This window comes from Octopus bimaculoides, chromosome 10 (assembly GCF_001194135.2).
Source record: "Octopus bimaculoides isolate UCB-OBI-ISO-001 chromosome 10, ASM119413v2, whole genome shotgun sequence".
Lineage (NCBI taxonomy): Eukaryota > Metazoa > Mollusca > Cephalopoda > Octopoda > Octopodidae > Octopus > Octopus bimaculoides.
This window is the reverse complement of record NC_068990.1, coordinates 32066420-32071567: the sequence shown is the minus strand read 5'-3', so window position 1 is coordinate 32071567 and position 5148 is coordinate 32066420. Positions and strand designations below refer to the sequence as shown.

The 5148-nt window shown below is 37.2% G+C and overlaps 1 long non-coding RNA gene across 1 annotated transcript in view; it reads right to left on the bottom strand.

The window, feature by feature from the left end:
• The window catches only part of LOC128248890 (uncharacterized), a 28651-nt gene extending 23794 nt beyond the window's left edge, over nt 1-4857 (bottom strand). The window contains exon 1 of the long non-coding RNA XR_008265035.1: nt 3404-4857. This is a non-coding gene — a long non-coding RNA (uncharacterized LOC128248890). The remainder of the gene's footprint in view (nt 1-3403) is intronic.
• Nucleotides 4858-5148: the final 291 nt, after the last annotated feature.

The following is a 5148-nucleotide window of genomic DNA, read 5'->3' as shown; positions in this document are numbered from 1 at the left end:
CATACACATATATATATATACACACATATATATATATATATATATATATACATACATACATATATACACATACATACATACATATCTATATATATGTGTGTGTGTGTGTGTGTATGTATGTACGAGACATGCAACATGAAGAGTATGCCCCTTCGTCAGTTGTCCCTGTTTCTTGCCTTCGAAATGCAGAGGAGATGAAACAGGGACAACTGACGAAGGGGTATACTCTTTATGTTGCATGTCTCGTTTCTCTGTTTGTCTTTTCGTCGTTCAAAAACAGTTCGTTTTTATGTTTTCGTTTTTCATTGTGTTCAACATTTTTTTTGATGTCCTGTACCCATATATGCATGTATATTTACATATATATATATATAGATATGTACATATATGCATGGATATATGCATATATTTATATATTATTTATATTATATATATGAGGATTTTCCAAAAAAAAAAAGATTAACAAGGAGCTGCTGTGTTTTTATCATCATTTAACATCTGTGTTCCATGCTAGCATGGGTTGTACAGCTTCAATGGGTCCAAGGAACACATTGTGTCCAAGTGTCAGTTTTGACATGGTTTTTATGGCTGGATGCCTTTCCTAACACTAACCACATGACAGTGTGTATTGGGTGCTTTTTTTTTCTTTCTGTCACCAGCACCAGGGAGGTTGCCATGCAGCTCACATGGTGGTGGTGGGGTACTTATATGTGAGAAAACTAATTGAAGAGACAAATCTGAAGCAGAGATCAAAAGGATCAAGACAGCTAGAAAGTCATTTTTAAAAAATGCCACTTGTATTAACATCAAAAAACATCAAAATCAAAACCTCTGAAAGAATCATCATCATCATTATTATCATCATTTAGCATCTGCTTTCTATGTTGGATTAGACAGTTTGGCTGAAGCTGGTAAGTGGGAGGGCTGCACTAGGTTCCAGTCTGATTTGGCATGGTTTCTACAGTTGGATGCCTTTTGTAACACCAACCACTCCAAGAGTGTAATGGGTGCTTTTACGTGCCACCAGCGCAGGTGCCAGTTACATGACACCGGCAAGTTATGTGACATGGTCCACTCTGTAATATGGAATTGAAGTAAAAATATTAACAAAAGTGTTCTCAAACAGATTAGAAACCTTTCAGATGTGGACATATAGAAAACATTTGAGAATATCATGACCAGAACTCTAAATCAATTATGAGGTGCTAAGAATCTTTTCTACTCTAGGCACAAGGCCCGAAATTTTGGGGGAGGGGGCCAGTCGATTAGATTGACTTCGGTACGCAACTGGTACTTAATTTATCAACCCCGAAAGTATGAAAGGCAAAGTCAACTCAGTGGAATTTGAAATTAGAATGTAAAGATAGACGAAATACCACTAAGCATTTCGCCCGGTGTGCTAACATTTCTGCCAGCTCACCACCTTAATGAGGTGCTAAGAATTAAAAACTAAGAAAATTTTATTACACTCCATCAAAGAGAAAATAAACTAAAATATTTTGGACATTTGATAAGGAAAGTGATTTACAGAGACTGTTAATAAAAGGTAAAATAAATAGAAAGAGAGGGAGAGCAAAACTACAAATAGTATGAATGAATAATATTAATAATAATTAGGTAGACCTAAACTACAATGAATATAAAAGAACAGAAAACAAAAATGACTGAGATGGTGATACATGGTATTGAACCTGTTGAGAGCAGAGAGTACCTGATAATGATCATAACTGACCTGCATCTAAACTACAACATTACAGTATTATGTGTCTTACATTCACACATGATGCTTACCATCAACACATATTTACGCATGCATCATCATCACCGTCTAACATCCACTTCTCTACGCTTGATAGACAGACAGACAGAGACAGATAGATAAATAGATAGATAGACTGACAGACAGGCAGATAGGTAGATAGACAGACAGACAAATTGATTGACAGACAAATTGATTGACAGACAGACAGACAGACATATAGATAAATAGATAGATAGATAGATAGATAGATAAAGAGACAGATAGACAGACAGACAGACAAATTGATTGACAGACAGATAGATAGATAAAGAGACAGATAGACAGACAGACAGACAAATTGATTGACAGACAGACAGATAGATAGATAGATAAATAGATAGATAGATAGATAGATAGATAGATAGATAGATAGATAGATAGACAGACAGTCACTAGGTAGATAGAGAAACGGGTAAATTTATTGATAGACTAGCAGTCACATTGACAGAGAGGTAACATGCATATGGCACATACATAAATACATGTGTGTGTGTGTGTTGTCCGATTTTACGTCGGTTTTTCGATGCCAACTCAGGTGAAACTTCTTATCAAGGCAGATTTTGTATGATTGGTTCCAAATGAGATGTTCCTTTTTTTTTTTTTTTTTTTTTTTTTTTTTTGTTTCTTTAATTCCACTGGTCCTTATACGTCCAAAGCCGTAACTGCGGAAGTTTTGTTTATCGGTAATTGTAAACAAAGATACCGTTTTTACTAACACAGTATGAATGAGGAAACGTAGACCCACCCGCACCACACACACTTCTCAGTGGGCGGAGGTAAAGAATACGGGGGCTAATGCAGTTTCGCACCTCTCCTTGAAAAATGCATTTTTTTTTTTGAAAGCATTTTTTCGGATTTCTACGTTTTAGATGACGAATATGCAAAACAAAAAAATTTTTTTAATTTGCATTTTATTCGTGTTTGCCTTAAATAATCGTAAATAATAAGATAATGTAAATTAAATATACACCATTTTATGAGAAACAAACAAATATTTAATAATTAATGTTATAAAACTTAATAAGAATCTGAAAGAAAAAAGAAACCTTTCAAAAACATGCATTTTTCAAGGAGTGGTGCGAAACTGTATTAGCCCCAGAATACGTACACCACCCGTTTTCAGCGTAACAAAAACCCTAACTCTAACCCTAAACATCAGGTATACGTATTCTTTACTTTCGCTCTCCTCAGTTACCCTCCATCACTTCCATTCATAAAACATTGGTTTGGCCGACACTTGCCCAAGGTGCCGCGCAGTCGGACTGAAACCAAAACTATGTGACTGTGAAGCAAACTTTGGAATCACAAGGCTATGTCTGCGCCCGCAACGTATGAGTGTATTTATTAAGACAATGACTCCGACAAAATACAATCTGGTTCATCCAAGCACTTTGGGTTCTCTATTCATAGTATCCTAAACATGAATAAGTAACTCCACGGTCTGTGCGCCTGTCTGCCCCACTCTATGTATGTATGTACGGATAGATAGATAGATTGATTGATTGAGAAATTAAATATTGAGAGAGAGGGAGAAAGAGAGACAGGCGGCATCCCATATCATTCATCCCATTAAAATAGTCAAAAAAAAAAGTTCTTACTTACTGTTAGTTGCTTGTAAAGGAATCTGCAGTAAGTTATTCAATGGTTGGAAACTGATGATGTTTGTAGTAGAGAGATGTTAGGGGTGGAGGTGGTGGAATAGCATTGGTGTAGTGATGGCCATAGTAGCGGTACTTCTAACGGTGGTGGTGGTGTGTGTGTGTCGGTTTCTGCTGACAATCTTAATGTGATAATACTCGCAGTGATGTTGATAGTAAGGTGGTGGCGGCGGCGGTGGTGGTGGTGATGGTTGGGTGGTACTGGAGTTAATACAGCAGAGATGGCGGTTTTAGTGGTGGCTTAACAGTGGGTACTGTTATTCATAATGACTGGCTATTTGGTAGTATTACTTTTGTCAAAGTATATAGTGCAAACTTAAGGTGATTGCGTTGTCTGTATGAAGTAGTTAAATGTTAGATACGGTTCACATACATATATACATAAATACATACGTACGTACGTACATACATACATACATACATACACACACATATACATGTAAGCGTAAATACATACACACCTTTAATCTATAGCCATGAGTCCAATAAAATAGGATCAAAACCTACTTGTGGTTTGTAATTTAGTATAGCTAGTTATACAGAGAACCTAGGTAGAAAGACACACAGAGAGAAAGCTATTCTAGGTTTGTAATGTTTGTAACGGGGTGGGGGCTAAAGGAGTGGGGATGTTGTGGTGTACATGGGGTCAAAGATAGTGAAGACAGGGTTTGTGGTGATTGATGATAGCGATCATAGTAATGGACTTAGCGTTAGTGCTAATGGCAGTGGCGATGGTGGTGATAATGAATATAGGAACAGGCGATTGCGTTGACCCCCGGGGGAAATGGTAGTGGTGATGGAGCGTCTGTTTTATAGTGGTAATAGTGAAGGAGAGAATGAGAGGTAGTAGCGAGGCGAAAGGTGATGTGGTGGCGATGATGGGTATAACCAGGAAGGAAATAAGGCCATTAACCAATAACAGGGATCCTAGAATACACGGATACAGATACCACAGTTGTACGTATGATATTCTTTCATATGTTGATACCTTTGCCTTTATGTAATTAAATGTGGCGATCAAGGTGTCTGAATCTTACTTCGCCAGATATTTTAAACATCACATACACGATTTCAAATGGAACAGCTACTTTTTGGGCCTGATATTCCTAACTGCGCTATCTATGATACTGCTGTCAAGTGGAGTGGCCGCTCCTTCGCTCACCTGTGCATTCTCCACATTCAACGTCTCATAGTTGAAATTCCACATTTTTTTTCTTTTTTTGCTTTTGTTTTCCTTTCAGCACCACCGAGTGTTCGTGCAGTTGTTGCCCCGTGTACACTTGTCGCCTATGACTTCTCGATTCTCTCTACTATAGCGACCTCTAACGTTTTTCGCCCCACCAACTAGTTTCATACAGACAATTTTTCCACGGATAGGGGATCACGCACATCACAAAACACAATAAAGTTCATAATAATATAATTTGATTATCACATATATCATGCATATATATTACATGTATAATAATACATAAGGTAAAAACATCCTTAAGGCTGCAATAGTCAATAAGATAGAAATAAAATTTTAGAATTTATTCCTTCGATTCCATATGGATTCGATGGAAGGACTATATTCTTTTCTACTCTAGGCACAAGGCCCGAAATTTTGGTGGAGGGAGCCAGTCAATTAGATCGACACAGTACGCAATTGGCACTTAATTTATCGACTCCGAAAGGATAAAAGGCGGC